Raw genomic sequence first — 22,937 nt, forward strand, 5'->3', positions numbered from 1 at the left:
TTGGATAACCTTATATTAAAGTTGGAAGAAAATTAAATGTGAGGACCTGCAATATCGTTAGCCTATAAAATTGATCAATAATAACAATTCGAGTACATTGATTACTGTTTGTTGTGATGTGCTTTGTCTCTTCTGATGCTACTCCTCTCTGATAGATGATAGAATACCATTTGTCTGGTTCATACGTGTTCTGATAACTACTAGTATGTGATACACTGGTTTATCATAGTATTCCAGCAATTTGATCCCTGCTATGAGGCACTGATAGGAGAAGTGTGCGCACTTAACGGAAAACACCAGAGCGGTGTCATCCCCCACCCCTGTCGTCTGTGGCTGGGTCAGTCCAACTCAGGAACTTGCCATTGTTAGAATGCCACAGTGCCTTTTTTCATTTGATGAAGTATTTCATATGATAGCATTGCTTTTAACCAAGACATTTCTTTTGCTTAATATTGTGTTCCGACAAGAATACTGCTGTCCTTGTAATGATCTATGTCAAGTGCAGGTGGTGGTGATTATTGTTTTAAGAGGAAGTACAACTAGGCAACCATCCTCTATTAACATTAATAAGAAGGAAGAAATAGAAGGGGTCCAATACTTCAAACAATGAAGGTAACGGCCAAAGAAGACAAGGGCCATGAAGGGTGTGAAAATAAAAGACTCACTAGTCCCTAAATGCTTTAATGCCATCGGGGTAGAAAAGAAAAAGACTTGACCAAGGGAGGTCAGATAGGATAGATGAAAGTGAGGAGCCTGGCACAAGCAAGTGGAAGCAATGCCAGGACTTGGCTAACGACCTCATGATCGCCAAACCATGCTCCCAAGTTAAGAGCCTCTGGGGCCCCTTTTAGTTGCCTCTTACTACAGACAGGGGATACCATGGGTGTTATTCTATGGCCCCCACCCACAGGGGAATATGTCGAGTATACAGCAGTTTAATATTTGTGTTTCTTATACCATAATATCATCATCATCATCATCATCATCATCATCATCATCATCAATGTCCCACTCCAGTCGCCCAGGTGTGGTTAACAAGCCTCCTCCTGCGCTATTACTTCTGCCACATCCAATAAAACTTCTCTAATGTCCTTCCAAATCTGATCCATCCACCTTCTTCTCAGTCTTCCAACTGGTTTCTTTCCCTTACTTCTCTTTCCAATTCCCTTCTTGCTACCCATTCCTTTCCCATTCTTTTTACATGTCCGAACCATGTCAGTCTTGCTTTCTGTATCTTCTGTACTAACAGTTCTATATTTAGCTCTTCTCTGATTTTAATATTTTGGATTCTTTCTTTTTTTGTCTTTTTAACTGATGTTCTTAAAAATTTCATTTCTGCTGCTTGGATCTTACTTTCTTGTCTCTTATTAGTTACCAGCGTTTCTAATCCGTATGTTACAATTGGTATGAAATACAGTTTATATAATGCTAATTTTGTTTTCTTGGATACTTTGTCATCCCATAAAAGCTCTCAGACTTGATGATAAAATGTTGTACCTTTACTTAGCCTGGTATTAATTTCAGGGTTGATTTCATTACTTCCATTAATAATGCTGTCCGGCTCCATGGCTAAATGGTTAGCATGTTGGCCTTTGGCCACAGGGGTCCCAGGTTCGATTCCCGGCAGGGTTGGGAATTTTAACCTTAATTTGTTAATTTCGCCTGCATGGGGGCTGGATGTATGTGTCGTCTTCATCATCATTTCATCCTCATCATGACATGCAGGTCGCCTATGAGCATCAAATCAAAAGACCTGCATCTGGTGAGCCAAACTTGTCCTCGGACACTCCCGGCACTAAAAGCCATACGCCATTTCATTAATAATGCTACCCAGATATGTAAACTGTTCTACATTCTCTAATCATTCTCCATCTATTTTCACTTGGCTTCTCTTTTTATCTTTTCCACTGTGTATAACTACAGTTTTCATTTTCCTAATTGCCATTCCAAACTCCTTTAGATTTTCATTCCGAATGTCCAGTCTCCTTTGTACTTCCTTTTCTCCCCTTCCCTAAATCACCACATCATCTGCAAATGCCAAAGCATTCACTTCATCACTACTAATACTCTGTTTTACATGTTTTATGATTTCATGCTCCCACCAGTTGTTCTCTATCTCTCTTATTTGCCTCTGACATTTACGCTTGAGTTCAAGAAAGTGTGCTTTCTTTGCATCTGAAGATGAATCTGGAAAAAGAGATAGATAGACTTCTTGTTTAGTATGACGACACATGAAATTTCTTTGTTGTTGTCAACAAACCAGTCTTGTCTTAACTTTTTCTTAAAACCAATGTTTTCTCAGCTGATTTTGTGATTACTTTCTGCAATGTATCCGAATTCATGCTCTACGTTTTTTATGTTGACTGGAGCATTTGCCTGCATGTCAGAGATCACGTTGTGGAAATTCATAGCAGTGGGACCATCCAGAAGTTAAGATGTACCAAACTTCTGCCTGGACAGGGTTTGAAAATGTGACATCCTTCTTATCACAGTGATGAGTGATGATATAAACAAGGATGTGCCAATGCTTAGAGCAAGGGTGCATCCATGTGGTCCTGAAGCAATTAGGTAGGCGAAACTACGTGTTAGTTATGGAAAATTCATGTTCAGTACATGGACTGAGAAGCAGCAATCCGTTGGCACTGCAAATACCCAGTCCTTGTTTGCCCATCGCATTTTCTCATAGCAGATTATCCTTTCCAACTCTAGCATTGAAGTCACCTAGTAGAAAGAGCTTATCTTTAGTTGGTACATTGGAGATCGTTGTGGAGAGCATGTTGTAGAACTGGTTCTTAGCATCTTCATCATCACCTAATATAGGGGCATAAGCGGAGATGAGAGTTATGAAATTATATCCAGAGAGTAGTATACAGAGAGTACTCGTTGGTTGAATGGTCAGCGTACTGGCCTTTGGTTCCTTGGTTTGATTCCTGGCCATGTTGGGATTTTACTTGCTTCTGATTAATTCTTCTGGCTTGGGGACTGGGTGTTTGTATCCATCCTAACACTCTCCTCTTCATATTCAGACAACATACCACACTACCAACCACTACAGAAACACATAATAGTGATCACATCGCTCCAGATAGGGTTGGTGTCAGGAAGGATATCTGGCCGTAAAACAGGGCCAAATCCACATGTGCAATGCAGTTCGCACCCGCGATCCTAGAGGTGTGGGAAAAGCTGTAGAAAAAGAAGAAGAATAAGGAGTAGTATACGGAGAGTCATCAATCTTTCACTAATTGCAGTTGAGACACATTGGAGATGAGCAACTATATTATTAGTCTTCACGGCAAATCCATAACCATGAATATGACACTTTCCATCCTCCTTACCCTCCCAAAAGATGGTATATCCTGAACAAGATTCAATAACCTTGCCTTCACTGAATAATCTTGTTACAGTCAAAGCAGCGATATCAATATTCAATCTAGAAAACTCGTGGGCAACAAGAGCTGTTCTGCTTTCAGGTCTGCCACACTCTTTTGTGTCAAGCAGTGTTTAGACATTCCATGTTGCAATTATAAATTGTTTTCCTTGATTGTTTCGACCGCATATGGGGTGATCCACTGGATGCAGTCGCCCAGCCAAACAAAAGTGTGACTTCCGATGTTTAGCTCACCTTTTCCAGGGCCTTTCCCATTTGGGGTAGGCAGCAGTGATCCTAAATAGGCCTGCCCAAACATAGGTGCAGGACCGAATTCCCAAATAGTCACAATTCTTAGAAAGACGACCATCACACACCTGCTGCCAATGTGCAGGTCCAAACGGAAAGCTTCCGGTTTCACCCGAGAATCTATCTCCACCGTCCTTATCCCATCACCATTGGACTTGAAGTGAATAGTGACAGGTGAAGAAAGTGTCACTGGTGTGGTTTTGTTTCAAGATGGATCGCAGCTTGCCAGAAAGTGACCCACACACTATGATTTCAGAATCATTCACCGTGGCACATATGCATGAGACGTGTGGTGTCAAACACCTAAACTACAACAGACTGCCTTTGACTCAGGAAAAACCGAGCGGCACTTTCATAGCCAGTACTTCTGGCAATTTCTCTTCTGCTTCACTTGCCGTACTGAAGCCCATCTTCTTCGCTGAGTAAATATAATATATAAAAGAAAATATGAAGGTCCAATAATACTGCCCTGTGAGACCTATACCCTTCTTTCTTAATCATTATAGGATCAGATAATACTTCACCTACTCTAATTCTCATGGTTCTGTTTTCTAGGAATGTAGCCACCCATTCAACCACTCTTTTGTCTAGTCAAACAGTCCTCATTTTCATCAGTAATTTCCCATGATCTACCCTATCAAAAGCCTTGGGTAGGTCAATAGTGATACAGTCCATTTGGCCTTCTGAATCTAAAATACCTGCTATATTTTTCTGGAATCCTATAAGTTGAGCTTCACGGGAGTAACCTTTCCTAAACCCGAACTGCCTTCTATCAAACCAGTTAGTAATTTTGCAAACGTGTCTAATATAATCAGAAAGAATGCTTTCCCAGAGCTTACAAACAGTACATACCAAGATGACTGGCCTGTAATTATCCGCTTTATGTTTATTGCCCTTTCCCTTGCACAGTAGAGCTACTATTGCTATTCTCCACTCATTCGGTATCACTCATTCATGTAATCAGATAAGTATTTCAGATATTGCATTATATCCCAACCCATAGTCTTTATATATATATCCCCAGAAATCTTATCAACCTCAGCGGCCTTTCTAGATTTCAACTTTTGTATCTTTTTGTAAATGTCTTTATTTTCATACTGCTGATTGAATACTTCTCCCCCCTGTAAGTCATCACATATACATTCCCCATGCTCATTAATGATCCTTGGAGTGTCCTTCCTGGAACTTGCTTCTGCCTTCTATGGAGATTTTTCCAGCAAAGTCCTAAAGGCTTTGTACATGTCATGGCTTTATTTTATACCAGAAGGAAAAGTTTTACAGGAAGTACAATGGCAAAATCACAGGAGATTCTCAATGTGTCCAACAACCATGGTATCCCCTGCCTGTCGTAAGAGGCGACTGAAAGGGGCCTCAGAGGCTCTGAACTTTGAAGCGTGGGTTAGCGACCACGGGGCCATCAGCTGAGTCCTGGCATTGCTTCCACTTACTTGTGCCAGGCTCCTCACTTTCATCTATCCTATCTGACCTCTCCTGGTCAACTCTTGTTCTTTTCCAACCCCGACGCTATTAGGTTTTTGCGAGGGCTAGGGAGTCTTTCATTTTCATGCCCTTCGTGGCCCTTGTCTTTCTTTGACTGATATCTTATTTTCAAAGTGTCGGATCCCTTCCATTTTTCCCTCTGATTAGTGTTATGTAGAGGATGGTTGTCTAGTTGTACTTCTTCTTAAAACAATAATCACCACCACCACCACCACCACCACCTCAACATTGACTGTCGAAGCTGCTCAAAGATAGCTGGGTCATCTCAAACAGCTGCACATGGGTTACTGACAAGTCTGTACCTCAGTACCAGTGCACTGTTGGATGTATATTCCTCGAGTCATTTTTCTTGTTTCGATCCCAGGAATCACCCTCAACGTTTGTGCACACTGAAGGATGAGTTTTCCACCTAATCAGTACTTTATTTTACGAAGTGTTTAGAATTATTTACATTAAAAACAGTACTGGTTTCGACCTGTAAATAGGTCATCATCAGCTGTTGATGAACATGTTTAATAGCGATTGTATATAATAAAACATTAAAAAATTAATTAAACAAGAATGCCTTATTCTGATATAATGTTAAGATATATACATATGGTACAATTAAAGGGCTTTGACTTGCTGGAGTTCCATTCAAATATCTATGCTGTATGCCAACATTATAGTCAAACGAGATATATATATATAGGGTAAACCATACAGTGATGGGCATTAACATAGTAATGGGCACTGGAACTACAAGGAGTGTAAAAATAAGCCTTCTGGCAGCGGTATGCATCCATTATTTGTACCTCTGTGTCAAAAGTACTCTTAGGTATATTCCTATGCAATCTCCATGGTCTGTGGCCACGCAATGAGCACAAGCATAGTTTGTTTGTTAGTGTTGTGGAATCCATGTTGGTTTGGTATTGAATCCTTATCAAATTGTTAAGAAGAGTGTATCCAGTTATTAAGGAGGTAAGAAAATATGCTACTATATATTCCGAATCTGCTGTTTAAATATGTTAGCCTGAGTTATAATTATGTTTTGATATACTTATTGAACTTCTACCAACTAACAATAACCTACAAATGGCTGTGCCCATAACTGTGACTGTTTGCAACTGAGAAAACAGTGATGGACATTGGGTGCCCACCACTGTAATTTATGAACCTTTGAGCATTATACATTTTTATTTCATCAATGTTTTCACTATGCCCTCAGTGTATACATTTGAACAATAGAACACATGTAAAATGGTATTTGACACTGATGGGCACTTGACACTGATGGGCACAGTGCCCATCAGTGTGATATTGGCAGTGCCCATCACTGTGCTTCTCCCTTATTTTTATATTTCGTTAAGTTTATCAAGAGAAATATCCTAACAGATAATTTAAGCAGATATTATTCCACTAAATACGTACTTTAAGGGCGTAAGCATCATAAATAAGGCTAAGTGAATGCAAAAGACGTAATATATTTTTATTCATAAAAGTTTTCATACAGTTGTTTACTTCGATTCCATAGGTTTGTTTGTTTTATTCCAGCTCCAAAATGCCAAATAAAGGAAAGGAGCCCTATAGAAAAGAAAGTCTAATGGCTGCAGTTGCTGCGGTACGCGATGGAGAGAAGATAAAAACTGCAGCAAGAAACTTCTGTGTTCCTAGGTCTACACTTCAGCATTACCTTAAAGGACAACCTAAGTCTACAGTTGGTCCCAATCCGATCCTTAGCGACAATGAAGAAGAAAGTTTGGTTAACTGGCTAATAGACTTGAGTAAGAAAGGTTTCCCTAGGCGAAGAGAAGATGTTCAACTCAGTGTGCAGGAATTCCTGAAATCAAACGAAAGGAAAATTCCTTTCAAGGATAACCTACCAGGAATTGGGTGGTACAAAGCTTTCCTTCGGAGACATCCGGTCCTATCAGAAAGAACATCTGAGACTGTAACGAAGGCTAGTGCTAATATAAGTGAAGCAGATATTAGAAGATGGTTTAAAGAGATTGAAACATATCTGAAATCAGAAAATTTGTTTGATATACTCCAAGACCCATCAAGAGTGTTTAATGGAGATGAAACAAACTTTCAACTGTGCCCAAAGAATCAAAAAGTCATTGCTCCAAGAGGTTAAAAAAATGTTTATGAAGTTTCAATGAGAAATGAAAAGGAAACCTTGACAGTTATGTTCACATTTGGAGCCGATGATTCAGTCTGCCCTCCAATGATAGTATACAACTACAAAAGATTGCCTAATGAGATTGTACAGTCTGTTCCAGATTCATGGGGCATAGGCTGCAGTGACTCGGGCTGGATGAGATCCGAAGTATTCTTCGAATTTGTGGCAAATGTTCTTCATCCCCATTTAGTGAAAACACAAGTAAAATTTCCAGTGATACTTTTTGTGGATGGTCACAAGAGCCACCTTACATTTCAGCTTAGCGAGCTCTGTACTGGACTTCAGATAATTCTTATAGCATTATATCCAAACGCCACAAGAATTCTCCAACCAGCGGATGTTGCTGTATTTCAGCCAGTCAAGAGTGAGTGGAAAAAGGGAGTGCTAAATTGGCGTCGAGAACACCCTTCTGAAGCTCTCACGAGAAAGGACTTTGCTCCAGTGCTGGAGAAGATTGTGAATGAGAGAATAAAGCCAGAAACCTTGAAAAGTGGTTTCAGAGCCTGTGGTCTTGTTCCATGGAACCCAGACAACATAGACTTCACTAAATGTATTGGAAGAAAGTACAGTGTTGCCACTCCAACCGATATTAACAAAAATGTGAATAATTCGGATGAGAAGAACAAATTACTGACATTTCATAAATTCTGCAGTATTGTTGGAGAGGAGAGAATTGAGCAGTTCAAGAATATTGAGAAGGTAACTGAAGAAGAACACAGTGAAGAATTTTTTGTATTGTACAGACTGTATGACGAATTTTTTGAGAGAAATGATCAAAATTCAGAGTTTGATGGGCAGGATGTAGAACAGCAAACCAGAGAAACAAATTTGGAACAAACTGCTCTGGAGAATGTATATGTAGAACAAGAACAACCGACCCTCAGTACAGCTCCTCTACACATGAATGAATCGCCTCGGCCACGAACACCATCGTCAAGCAGTGTGTTGAAGCGTTCGGATGTTAAATCACTGGAAGACTGTCTTGTATGGCCTGAAACACCCAAAAGGAAAAATCTACGGAATGTGCAACGCATGCCCTACGTGATAACTTCAAAGCAATGGAAAGACATCCATAAAGAAAAGGCAGACACGAAAGCAAATGAGAGGAAGAAGGAAGACAGAAAGAGAAAAAGTTCCCAATAAACAAGAATAAAAGGGGTAACAAGAAAAGGAAGGATATTTTGCCTGTCATACGAGAGAGCAGTGACCCCAAAATGACTGCAGCTACATCTGTAAAAAAAGTCTTGCTATTTGAGAATCGCAATGTACAATCTGGTGAGAGGAATCATGGTGACGAACACTTAAAGCAGAACACGGAAAGTCTGGCTGAGAGGAAAGGAGTAGCTGATTGTGAACAAGGCAGTACTTCTACGAACATCCTGAGTACAGGCGAAATGAAGATGGGAAGATGTTTCTTCGGGGCGTCAATAAGTAACTTCTTGCTGGAGAGCAAAACTAACAATTCCCTTCGGAAATCCACCGAAATATTTTCTTCTGGACTTTGTTTCCAGTGTGGCGGTAGCCTTAATACTAAGATACAAGGAGTTTCCTGTCAAATATGTCAGAAGATATTCCACAAGAAATGCCTTCCCTTGGGAAACGATTTGCATCCAGCAGAAAATGAATCAGAGGATGAGAATATTTTCTTCTGCATAAATTGTTTGGATATAGTAGATTACAGTGGAAGTGATTAAACTAAGGAGATAATAGGTTTTGTGACTCCTTAGAAGGTATTTTCCTCTGTGCCCATCACTGTGTTTCAAAGTGCCCAAGTTAGTCTTCAAAGTGCCCATCACTGTCATTTTATGAATTTCTGAAATTAATATTTTATAGAAGGTCAGCAGTTAATACTAAATATCTAACATATCATTCTTATAGAACTAGGAACACTTCACTATTCTCTTGCAATGAATGAAATATGTATCTCCATAATTATTCGGTGTATGTGAAATATAACTATTTGAGCCCTCTTAAAGTGCCCATCACTGTATGGTTTACCCTATATATGGTACAATTAAAGGGCTTTGACTTGCTGGAGTCCCATGAATGCCACATATTCCAAAAATTGTATAGCTGAAAGGTTAAAAATAGGGTAGAGTTCTTAGAGAACAAAGGGTCACTGAAGTTTTGGTGTCAAGTTCAAATATCTATGCAGTATGCTAACATTGTCCAACTGTTGTATAGATAGAATCAAGGTGCATTGTTGGGCCGCAATTTTATGGGGAACATTGTGTTTAGTAGATTGAGGTTCTGTAACTTGTTTAATAGGTAGTATGTTCATTCTTAGCCTATGTTGTTGCTGATACATGCTCATGGGTGGCCCAGATTGTTTGCGCAGTAGATGTTAGTTTTCCCTCGTCCTGCTCATGACGTCATCACAGGAGCACCATGACTGTGTAGCACACAACCGCACGTGTATCTTATTTCTTTGTTTATACCTGTCTGATAAAGAAAAGATTTCCACGTAATATCTGTACATATTTTCTTTCCTTCTATTGCTGTTGGTTTATATAGTGGCCTGCTGTATTTTGCGTAGTGTGTGCGTCGTAGTTCATTTCTGTGAGATCTCTGTTAAGTTGCTGTGTTTCGTGCAGTGAGGTGCACTTATTTTCTTTTCGTTAGTTGCATGAACAGTGCAATAGTAGCTGGAGTGAAATTTGTGTTCATAGTATCATTGCGATAGAAAACTGTGCCATTAATGATTCACCACAATCTACAGCGAGACCTGATTGTTCAGGAAAAGGATTTCGGTACCTTGCCGGCTACATCGCCTACCGTGGAAGAAAATATGACAGGTCAACGGGAAGTCTAACTAGGGAAATGCTTTCCATTTCTTCTGGTACAGCGCCTGTGGGATGGATAGAAGTGTTATCTTGGGGAGGTCTACTCGTTCCATCGGAAGAATGACTAAACCAAATAAAGGAATTTGAGTTAATTTTCACAGACACTCACGGACGTGCTGAACTGTGACACGTACCTAATATTATACACAATGTGTGTCAAACAGCAGTAAATTCCCCGCTGTAGCACCAGAAATAGTAAAAATGTATGTTAAAACGAGAACATTTATATGCATACGACAAATTAACATTCAGACAAGGAATGAAAAAAACACCGGGTGAGTTGGCCATGCGGTTAGGGACACGCGGCTGTGATCTTGCATCCGGGAGATAGTGGTTTGAATCCCACCGTCGGCAGCCCTGAAGATGGTTTTCCGTGATTTCCCATTTTCACACCAGGCAAATGCTGGGGCTGTACCTTAATTAAGGCCATGGCCTTCCCACTCCTAGGCCTTTCCTATCCCATCATTGCCATAAGACCTATTTGTGTCGGTGCGATGTAAAGCCACTAGCAAAAAAACAAACAAACTGAAAAATCCATAGTAGTTCATCGGCGAAAGGCACGACAATGGATTTCATCTTCAAAAGCAACCACTTCACATCTTATCTCACAGGTAGGACTGTGTTCTAATTGTTTTTCCTGTTCTTTCTTACTCTTTAACTTTAAAAAGTAAGAATATCTATGCATGGTTTCAAATATGAACTTACTTCTGCTGCTGTTATAATATATGTGTTAAGCTTTAAACTCGATACCAGTACCTGTGGAAGAGAGTCAGTGTATCGTATGTCAACATACAGTAGTTCCATTACCGAAGTTCTGCTGTCAATATTTAATATTACAAACATTTCATATCTCTAAATATTTATGTTTACAGATTTGAGAGTGCGTAACCTTCCTCAAACTAAATAGAGGACCTTGAAAATGTTAATAAATTTCAAGCGTTAGTCAGTGTGCCATCACGTTACATTTATGCCTTATTCGTAATAGAAATAATGAAAACTTTCTATGCTATACTCTCATTCAATTTTATAACAGCAGTAATCTTTATGTCTGGTCTGCAATTAGTTCTGAGAAACTGGAATGTTTGCTGGTATTATGAGATTCCTACTGATCTGCACACTCTGGGCTCGGCTGCTTTGCTCCTACTGTGACGTCATTTTGTTAACCAATAGCAGGTCGTCTCGCGTTGGGCCCAACCTTTAGTAGTGTTTAAGAACCTTTATACATGCTAGCTTTTCAGGATCCTTGTTGAGGCATATCATGCTATCAGTGGCATATACTGAGGGCTACCAAGGCTATCAGTGAAGCCCAAACCTCAAATGAGAATGATGGAAGTCTAAAGCACATTATAATGTAAGCATCTGACACATTGTTCCACTTACAAAACCTGAAAGCAGTGAGAAAAAACGCCGCACGTATTTCTTAGAGCAAGGCATCGGAGACTGACATTGCAGCCCCGACTCTCGTCCCTCTCCCCTCGACTCGCCCTGTGCGGCTTGCTGCTGTACATCAGATAGGAACGGGGACTGGGTGGATAGTTGTGCTAGGCTTTGGTATGTCAGATCGCCACTGCTAACTATCAATCATGCGATACTCATCATATATACTTCCTCACCTCATACTTCTGACTTAATTAGATAACAGAGTGCTGGCAGGTCACTCCTGTTTACTTCTACATCCTTGTAGAAAGACGCTGCAGGACTGCTGTTATAGGAGCAATATAATGTTCTTTTTATTGGCAGACAGTTAAAATGAAATGCAATCTTTCAGGTTTAGTGTTCTCTTTTCTTGGTTGGAATCGAACCCGTGATCATGGGTTGGACAACACCACTGACCTCCTGAAGAATCTAATTAACCAGTGAATGATGGGCATGACTGCTGAAAAATTCAACATTTTTATTCAATAATAATAATAATAATAATAATAATAATAATAATAATAATAATAATAATAATAATAATAATAATAATAATAATGGTGCATGGCATCTGTATAGGCTTGGTGGTGACCTACTGAGGATGAAATGAATGGCAAAGATGTCATAAACACCCAGTCCCCAAGCCAGGGCAATTAACTGTATAAGGGGGTTGGTTCTGAAAATTGGAGCTATCAGACCAAAGGCAAGCATTCTATCCATTTAGCCACAAAGTCGGACTTCAATTTGCTAAACCTTAGGCTACCATCTCCACTGATCAGGTGTTGAGTATTGGTAGTGGTAGAGGGCAGGGTAGTAGCTTGTGATGCAGCCTTGACAACACAGCAGGCTTCTCCATTGGCTATTGGCTGCACTTCAAAACGCTGAAGGCTTCCTGTTCACTAAACCAACCAATGAAAAGGGGTAACCTAAGTCTAGTGGTAGCCCATGTCTTGATCCCAGCATATGCCACTGCATGCTATGTATGACACATTGAAATTAAAGAAAGTAGGTTGATAGAGCTCCCCTCTTCATACTAGCATTTACGCTCAGGTAAATTAAAAAATCTGAGAAAGGAAAAGGAGGTAGGAATTACAATAACTGATAGAGAGGGCCTACTAAATGGTCTGTGTGCTATAGAGTGTGTGTTACTTATGTGTGTGCTGGATATGTCCTTGAGTATAGTCGGGAGGGTACTGCACACTGTTGCGTGTACGTTGTGTGGCCCTTTAGCAGGCCCTCTCTATCAGTTATTCTAATTCCTACCTCCTTTTTCTTTCTCATATTTTAGAATTTACCTATGCATAAATGCAGGTATGAAGAGGGGAGGTCTATCAACCTACTTTCTTTAATTTCAATATGTCATACATAGCATGAAATGCCTCAATAAGGATCCTGAAAAACTGCATGTATCAGCAACGACATAGACTAAGAATGAACATACTACCTGTTAAACAAGTTACAGAACTTCAATCTACTGAATGCAACGTTCCCTGCAAAATTGCGGCCCAACAATGCACCTTGATTCTATCTATACAACGGTTGGACATAATTTTGGCATACTGCATACATATTTGGACTTGACACCAAAACCTCAGTGACCCTTTGTTCTCTAAAAACTCTACCCTATTTTTAACCTCTCAGCTATACAATTTCTGGAATATGTGGCATTCATGGGACTCCAGCAAGCCAAAGCTCTTTAATTGTACCATATATATATATATCGTTTGACTATAATGTTGCATACAGCATAGATATTTGAATGGAACTCCAGCAAGTCAAAGCCCTTTAATTGTACCATATGTATATATCTTAACATTATATCAGAATAAGGCATTCTTGTTTAATTAATTTTTTAATGTTTTATTATGTACAATCGCTATTAAACAGGTTCATCAACAGCTGATGATGACCTATTTACAGGTCAAAACCGGTACCGGTAATGTTTTTTTATGTAAATATTTCTAAACACTTTGTAAAATAAAGTATTGATTAGGTGGAAAACTCATCCTTCATACTTATGTGCTCCAATTATCAATACGGACCATGAAGCTGGTAGATTATAGCCCAACGTTTGTTACAAAACTTATATACATGCTTTATTATAGTCTGGCCAGACAAACACTGTGTTATGGCACTGAGCCATGGACTCTTAAGAACCACAGATATCTCCAGAATCACAGGACATGTCCCCCTGTGGGTGGGGGCGGTAGAATAACACCCATGGTATCCCCTGCCTGTCGTAAGAGGCGACTAAAAGGGGCCCCATGGGCTCTGAACTTTGGAGCGTGGGTTGGCGACCATGGTGCCCTCAGCTGAGTCCTGGCATTGCTTCCACTTACTTGTGCCAGGCTCCTCACTTTCATCTATCCTTTCCAACCTCACTTGGTCAACTCATGTTCTTTTCCGACCCCGACGCTATTAGGTTTGCGAGGGCTAGGGAGTCTTTCATTTTCACGCCCTTCGTGGCCCCTGTCTTCCTTTGGCCGATATCTTAATTTTTCGAAGTGTCGGATCCCTTCCATTTTTCCGTCTGATTAGTGTTATATAGAGGATGGTTGCCTAGTTGTACTTCCTCTTAAAACAATAATCACCACCACCACCACCTCACAGGACATGAGATGTATGCGTGCTGAACAGTAGATTACACAAAATAAGACCATAGAAGAAACGAAGACGTGCTGAAAGAAGTTGAAAGTCCAACCGGATTGTTGACTATGTCTACAATTATCAGCTAAATTGGATATGCCATGTTCAAAGGATGGAAGCTGGAAGAGTAGTGGTGGTACTGGTGATGAGGGTGATTATTGTTAAGATTAAGTAAAACAAGGCAACCATCCTGTATATAACAATAATCAGAGAGAAAAAAATGGAAGGGATCCAACATTTTGAAAAATGAAGGTATTGGCCAAAGAAAGACAAGGGCCACGAAGGGCATGAAAACGAAAGATTCACTCGGCCTGAGATACACAATACCAGCAGGGTCGGAAAATAACAAGAGTTGACCAAATGTGATTGGATAGAATAGGTGAAAAATGGCACAAGTGGAATCAATGCCAGGACTCAGCTAAGAGACTCATGGTGGCCACCACATGCTCCCAAGTTCGGAGCCCCTGGGGCCCCCTTTAGCTGCCTCTTACGACAGGCAGGAGTTAGCGTGGGTGTTAATTCTACTGTGCCCACCCACTGGGGGTGAAGCTGGAAGACCATTAAAGGAAGTTATTAGCCATCAACTCAGAGAAAGAAGATTCACAGCACTTGCAATGAAGCGATTGGAAGGGAATGCAAGATTGAAATGGGCCACTAGGCTCAGTATATGACAGGATGATGATGATGATGATAATAATAATATGCTATAGATATGTAAAACGTCTATTTGTCTGGCAGAAAGTGCTTCACATTACTTTGTGAATACTGAATATACAGTTCAGACAGTTCAACAAAAAGCAAGCAAGATTATAGTTTTTCATGTCTGTTGATTATGTAAGCATAAGTGAAGAGACAAAGGGACCTACGTAAAACCCAAATCACAGGGTCGTGAATATTCATTTCAAAAACCCCCACATGTAGGCTGTTGGCCGAGATTTGAACGGCGACCATCTAGTGACTGTCACTGAGCAATTACACCTCATTTAGATGACTCTTTTAAAACCTAGAACTATTCTGGTCAACAGTTAGAATTTGATGTCAGAAATGACCTCAAGGTACGGTATCCTGGTACGCTGGTTAATAGAGCAAACGCCGGAAAAGCCATCCATCTAATTTGTGATATGCTCTATTGGTGGAAAAGAATCTTAATTCCCTCCATGGGAACTTAGAATTTCCATCCTACAGACGTCTCGGCTTATGAAATGAAATTATAGGAATTCCATTACTTTGATGATTGCCATCACAGTTTTAGAGGAGTAAAGCAAGTGGTTTTAATGGCATGTGGCTTCTGAAGAGGCGTGGTGCAGGTCTTATGAATTGTTGCCATATATGTGACCTGCGTGTCTGTGAGGATGGGGTCCCACCTACGATCAATTCTAATGCTTAAGATGACACACACACACCCAGCCCCTGAGCAACTGGAATTTATCCAATGAAGGTTGAAATCTCCGGCCCAGCCGAGAATCGAATCCGGGCCCCTTTGACAAAGGCCAGCAAGATAATCATTGACCGTGGAGCCAGAAAACAAGAGATTATTAGTCCCGTTTAATTCATACTTTCCAGAGTTAAGAATGCCTAGGAGTGACCAGAGGGGAGACACTAACACTCTTCAGACCTCAGTAATGAGTGCAATTACCTTTATTAATGATCTTGACGAGGTGGTGGTTATTTTAAGAGGAAGTACAATTAGGCAACCATCCTCTATATAGGCTAACACTAATCAGAGAGAAAAATGGAAGGTATCCGACACTCCGAAAAATGAAGATATCAGCCAAACAAAGTCAAGGGCCACGAAGGGCGTGAAAATGAAAGATTCCCTAAGCTTCGAGTGCTCTAATACCGTTGGGGTCGGAAAAGAACAAGAGTTGACCAAGGGAGGCCGGATCGGATAGGTGAAAGTGAGGAGCGAGACACAAGTAAGTTGAAGGAATGCCAGAACTCAGCTGAAGGCCCTTTGGTTGTCAACCCATGCTCCCTAGTTGAGAGCCCCTGGGGCCCCTTTTAGTCACCTGTTACGACAGGCAGGGGATACCGTGAGTGTTATTCTACCGCCCCCACCCACAAGGGGTATCTTGACAAGAAACCCCTGCCCAATCTCAATCCATCTCTCATTAACAAAGATGAATAGGCCTATTTCCTCAAGCATGTCTTATCCTGCTTACTTTAATATTCATTTGATAACTTAATGAGAAGCCGAAGCTTACCTGCATTTGTTGTCCTATCACTGTGATATGTAGGCATTGCCGGGTAAATAAGATGTTGCTGTTGCACGCCGGAGAAATGGTTAGCTGTGGGTTGCTGTAATGCGCAAGCTTCCAGACTCGCGCTGTGAGAGGTGTGCTGACCATGCTGGACATGTGCATGAGTAGACTGCTCGGGGATAAGCACTTCCTAAAAAGAAGAAATAATCAAGAAAGCTCTCCGTACGTTAACTTCGTTTCATTTCTCACAGAAATTGGTATAATACCATTTTGTTAGTGAGTTTTCTATGGGGTCAACTAGTATGGAAATAGCTTTATCTACCGTACCTAACATTGATAAAATAAATTGACAAAACTACACAGTAATTTTATTGCTTAGGGAAGTCGCTATTCATTTATTGACAGTCTGACTGATTATAACATTCTTGGTTGCTCAGTCAAAGGTGCTTATTTTCTGTGCCCAGATAAACTTATAATAGGCTATCCCGAAAGATGGTGGTGGTGATTATTGTTTTAAGAGGAAGTACAAGTGGGCAACTATCCTCCATTAACACTAATCAGAGGGAAAAAGAAAGAGTGAAAATGAAAGACTTTCTAACCCCCACATAGGCCTACCTAACACAGTCGGGGTTGGAAGAGAACAAGAGTCGATCAAGGAGGATCAGATAGAAGAGATGAAAGCGAGGAGCCTGACACAAATAAATGGAAGCAATGTCAGACATAGCTAAGGGATCCGTGGTCGCCAAACCCACGCTCCAAGGCTCAGAGCAGTGGTGGTGGTGGTGGTGGTGATCATTGTTTTAAGAGGAAGTACAACTAGGCAACCATCCTCTATATAACACTAATCAGAGAGAAAAAATGGAAGGGGTTTGAAAGTTCGATAAATGAAGGTATCGGCCAAATGAAGACAAGGGCCACAAAGGGCATGAAAATGAAGGACTCCCTATGCATCGAGTGCTCTAACACCATTGGGGTCAGAAAAGAACAAGAGTTGACCAAGGGAGGTCGGATAGGACAGATGAAAATGAGGAGCCTGGCACAAGAAAGTGGAAGCAATACCAGGACTCAACTAAGGGCCCCGTGGTCGCCAGCCAACGCCCCCAAAGTTCAGAGCCTCTGGTCCCCCTTTTATTCACCTCTTACAACAGGCAGGGGATACCGTGATGTTATTCTACCACCCCCAACAGGGGGAGGAACTTTTATGGTGATTATCTATAAATATATAGGTCTTCTTATAAAACGTAATAGACGTGCTGACAAACCAGCTTGGATTGTTTTAAGAGGAGTACAACAAGATAGCCATTCCTTCAAACGAATTTTCATATAAAATATTAAAGGCTAGGTACGGTATTTAATAATTTGATTTTCTAATGGTACGTTAATAAAGAGAAAGATATGTGCATCTCAGACTAGTGTGATAATCAATACATAATGCACTTATCCTAGTTATACTTGACCTAAGTACTCACCAGATGAAACTATCGGAATGAATGGAATTATATTGTAGGGTCACGTGATGATCGGATGGACAGAAGTAGCCTCGGCGATAAATGGATTATGCTACATTGGTTTGACCACGACGAGAACGGTTAGCTGTCGCTGCCAATAGTGACCATTGTTTTAAGGTGAAGTACAGTCCTCTCTAAACTCTAATCAGAAAGGAGAGACAGGAAGAGGTTCGGCATTTCGAAGAATGGAGGTACCGGCAAAAGACAGGGAAGGGCAGCGGAGGGAGTAAAAATGAAAGACTCCCTAGGTCTCGGAAGAGAACAAGAATTGACCAAGGAAGGTTGAACAGGAAGGATGACTGCGAGGAGCTTGGCATAAGTGGAAGCTATCTTAGACTACAGTCGCTACTCACGCTCTCGAGTTGGGAGCCCTCGACGCTTCCCTTTTCAGCCACCACTTACGACAGGCAGGGGATATGGTGGATGTATTCCTTCATTCTACCACAACGGTTAGACTTGTCACTTAATTATTTTGGAATAAGGATATCGAGATGGATATGGCCGCAGTTCTAACTAATGGAGGATTATAGATTTCCAGATTAAACGCTAAAAAGTTGGTCGCCTGAGGTCAGATGAAAGCAGGTTATGACAGAGAGGAATTTTTATTATTCTCTTTACGTCCCACTCACTACATTTACAGTTTTCGGACGAGAGGAGTTTAATTCAAACGGAAACAATACCGAACTCAACAGAGACCCCACGTTCACTCTATTGAGCCTCATCAGTCATGAACTCTTAGGGAGTGATCGAAGAATGACAGCATGACTTGCACTCAAACACACGATTTATTCATAGACATTAGATCTCCAGATGAACTGCATACAAAAGAATGGTGTCACTCAAAATGATAATATAAATCCGCAATCCTCGTAATCTAAAGCATTTTAATTGAGAGAGGAGTGTAGTGCCAATTGTAGTGTAATGGAATTGTATGGGGAAAAAGAGTTCTGGGATGACGCTGTTTGCTGAAAAAAAAATTGTGGAATAATTTCTTCGAATGGTGTGGTAGCCGAGTAATATCAATATCAACTCTAGCTTCTGATTAAGACAACAGTGTTTTAAATCCCGGTCAATGCATGGGAATATTTTTTAATGGAAAGTAGCCTCCTTTTGGTTTCGACTCCATGTTAAACTGAACTCCCCATAGCTTATGATCGCAAGATTGACTCCGACGTTAATGTCCATGTTTAGTTTTCTTACATTTCTCCGTATATTCACAGCATGCAAAAGCATGATCTTTCCTTATGTGAGTTTTTATAATGATCACGATGTTTACTCGCCTTCCTCAAACTTTGAAATTCAAATAAGCAAAACCTGCTATGAAAACCAGCATCCTAACACAACGTATCATTTTAGGCATAAGTTAACTCAGAAAGCGTGAAAATAATCAGTGGAATGCACCAAACAATATGCAGCCAGAAAACTATCAGAAACCTCGTTTTGCTTGAAGAGAAATGTTACAATATGCTCAAAAGCACACACTTGACTTAATGCATTTAATATATTTGAAATATAGGCGTACTGTACGTCAGGGACTAAGAGAAATAATAGACTTACCGGTATTAACATTTGTGTTACCGGTACGGTACATAAATATCCACAATAAATCTATGTCATGTTATCCACTATCCAGGTGGTACCAGTATATTATTTAATTATATTAATGTCGTATCTCGGATATCACTGTTAAGGAGGGGATGAAAACGAGAAACCTCTATTGCCGTTCCAGTGTAGTCACATAACCCAAATGTTTCGCTCCACAACAGTACGGCACTCATTACGCCTTGCTGTAGCCTTTCGAATACTTTATAATGGTCTTAAATGATAAAAAATGAGAAATAGTTTCAGTTTTTAGAATAGTTAGCGAATCTGGAGGATTATCTTCCCTGCCGTTGCACTGAAACACATGTCCACAGTCGAGTTACAGAAGGTGTTAGCCCACGACAAATTATGCACAGAAGGCGATATTTTCCCCCCAGGGAAGTATAATCAATAGGTGACATTCAAAACTAATCAATCCATCAGGAAAATGTGTAAATAGGAAAATATGTGCACTTTTTCCGAAGATACATACCTGAAATCTAACATCTCTTTGTGGTTGTGAAATTGTATGCATCACAGTAAAGTTTTTGCATGAGTGCTGATATTTTTTGACGAGTATTTCATCGAGGGATGTATTATGATAATATGCACTAATCAGATCTCCGGCATTCAAAAGTCACGACTCGGACTTCAGCCAGAAGCAACGAAACAAGAAAATTGCAGTATTTCAAACCATATTGTTATAACCAGATGACAATGACAACACACGAATGACGTTTGAAACGCGAGATTATGATCGATTTAATCGTACTGCGATAAGAGAACACAAATAAGAGGAAGGAGCATAATAAGTGCTCTTTGACAGTTATGTTCGTTTCCAGCGACTTTACTGTAGTGCTGCGTCCGGAATTGTGTTATTGAAAGTTGTGTATTCGCAAGTGGCATCGCAATCGAGCAATGCACCGCCGTCTCGAGACGCAAAGAAAGGAGATCGAGACGGCGGTGCTGTAACACGACGTTAACCCCTGACAGCATACTACTATTTCAAGCCCCGAACACGTACGGAGAAAGCCGAAGATTTCCGAACGGCGTACTCTGGCCAAATCGTTGCCTACGTTATAATACAAGGCCTGGAAATAGAGCCCGTAAAACGCTATGGAAGTGGTTACACTGAAGTTCAATGCCGGGCCGCTAGGATCGCTATCTTGCCCACCTTCTGCCAGGCTCGCGCCTTTAAACGTGTTCATTAACTGAGTTGGTTGTGAATGTATTATGTATTTGTCTGATGTTAAGCATTCGCAGTTCCAGTCATGGTTAATTCACGAGAAATTAAAAGTGGAATTTCGTTTCACAAGTTTCCAGTGAATGTTCAATGTTCGAAACATTATACAGAGGAAGTATTACGCACGAGATACGACTTCAAGCTGATCGAAGTAGGCCTCTGTTCCTAAGTTTTGATCCGAGTTACGTTATAAGAATCGGGCGATCCCAAAATTTGTCACTGGACTTTTTTTAAACTATGCTACCCTGACCGGCAATCATTTGAGAGATATCTTCAAACTCAGAAATCTTAAATTATTAGGAAACCAACGAGGAAAACAATTTGCCCAACAAATTTCATGAAAATGAATGTAGTAAGAGCTAAAAATATTGTATTTTATCCTGAAACAATCTCTGGTTTGAAAAGTATGGAGGTGGTTTTGTCCCGAGAGCATAAAATACAGTTTAAAATATGCCATTTGGTTTATGGAGCATTTTATTAAATTGTTCAATGCGCATAACGTCTGCAACACCGCACATGGGACATATTCAGGAACGAGAACAAACGAGCATCTTTTAACCGGGCGAGTTGGTCGTACGGTTAGGGGCGCGCGGCTGTGAGCTTGCATCCGGGAGATAGTGGGTTCGAATCCCACTGTCGGCAGCCCTGAGGATGGTTTTCCGTGGTTTCCCGTTTTGACACCAGGCAAATGCTGGGGCTGTACCTTAATTAAGTCCATGGCCGCTTCCTTCCAACTCCTAGGCCTTTCCTATCCCATCGTCGCCATAATACCTATCTGTGTCGGTGCGATGTAAAGTCACTAGCAAAAAAAAAAAAAAAAAAAGAAGCATCTTTTAGTACTGAACTCCTCAGCTGGTTAATTAATGATTTCCTGTCATATATTAAGAAACTTAAAATGCATTCAGAGAAAGTAAAATAAAAAAAAATCATGAGAGAAATGTATCAGGCATAAATCTTGACTACCCAGTCCACTGTGGCCTGCGTAAAGTACCTCATAAGTATACATTTGCATTATGCATTGACGAGGAACCTAACGAGTTATGACATCGAGCTCTTCTTCAGCTACCTAAGACGCCAAGCGGAATACAATGACATTATGGTTCGTGTGGCAAAAGAAAAAACAGACTGTAAAGGCTGTTTAGAACATATCTGTTCTCCAGCTACTCAAAGTCCAACATTGTGTCTTATTCGTTTTCAAGATCGAGGAGCCCTCGGATACCGAAAATCCTCGTCAGTGGCACTTCTGCAGTGAACGACGGAATTTGTCACTTCCGCTACGCAGTACTTGTCCCGAAGAGAGTTACTAAAAGGTGTACGTTTATTTTTTCGAAAGACATGTTCAACAGTGAAATTAAGTGTGGAAAGTGTAAAGACGACAAACCACCTCTTTTTCTACTATGAACATTTCTGAGACCTTTGTTAGACAACATTGCTTTGAGCCACACAAGTAGAAGAGAGAAAGTTTTGAAACTTGATAAGAAGCCCCTCAGAAGGAAAGTTTTGAAACTTCAGTGACATATCCATGCCATTGCAGCACCGCTCTATAAATGAAGTACCGAGCTCGATAGCTGCAGTCGCTTAAGTGCGGCCAGTATCCAGTAATCGGGAGATCGTGGGTTCGAGTCCCACTGTCGGCAGCCTTGAAGATGGTTTTCCGTGGTTTCCCATTTTCACACCAGGCAAATGCCGGGGCTGTACCATAATTAACGCCACGGCCGCTTCCTTCCAACTCCTAGGCATTTCCTATCCCATCGTCGCCATAAGACCTATCTGTGTCAGTGCGACGTAAAGCAAATAGCAAAAAAAAAAAAAAAAGAAGTACTGTCAATACTCACGAAAACATTCATTTTTTAAAAATGTAGGATATTCTTTACTTATTGACATATACGTCCATGCGAATACAAGGGTACAAGACCGCGATCCTAGCGGCTGAATGGTGAACTAGGAAGCAACCCGTTTCCACGAGTGCATTTCAAGGCCTTGTATTATAGTGTAGGCAACGGGCCAAATACACTATAGATAATACTGGACACTTCCATATTCTCCCGTACTAAACTAGGAGACATGTTGACAGTGGCGCACGTGGCGGCCCGACCTTAAACGTCAGGTGGCAAGATTCAAGCTATTATAAAAGTTATATGTTAAAATTGATAGAAATTATG

At 40.6% G+C, this 22,937-nt stretch overlaps 1 pseudogene; it reads left to right on the forward strand.

The window, feature by feature from the left end:
* Positions 1-5,877: 5,877 nt before the first annotated feature.
* LOC137498554 (tigger transposable element-derived protein 6-like) lies at positions 5,878-8,480 on the forward strand (annotated as a pseudogene).
* The last annotated feature ends 14,457 nt before the right edge of the window (positions 8,481-22,937 follow it).

Source organism: Anabrus simplex, chromosome 1 (assembly GCF_040414725.1).
Source record: "Anabrus simplex isolate iqAnaSimp1 chromosome 1, ASM4041472v1, whole genome shotgun sequence".
In the NCBI taxonomy this organism is placed as follows: Eukaryota; Metazoa; Arthropoda; class Insecta; order Orthoptera; family Tettigoniidae; genus Anabrus; species Anabrus simplex.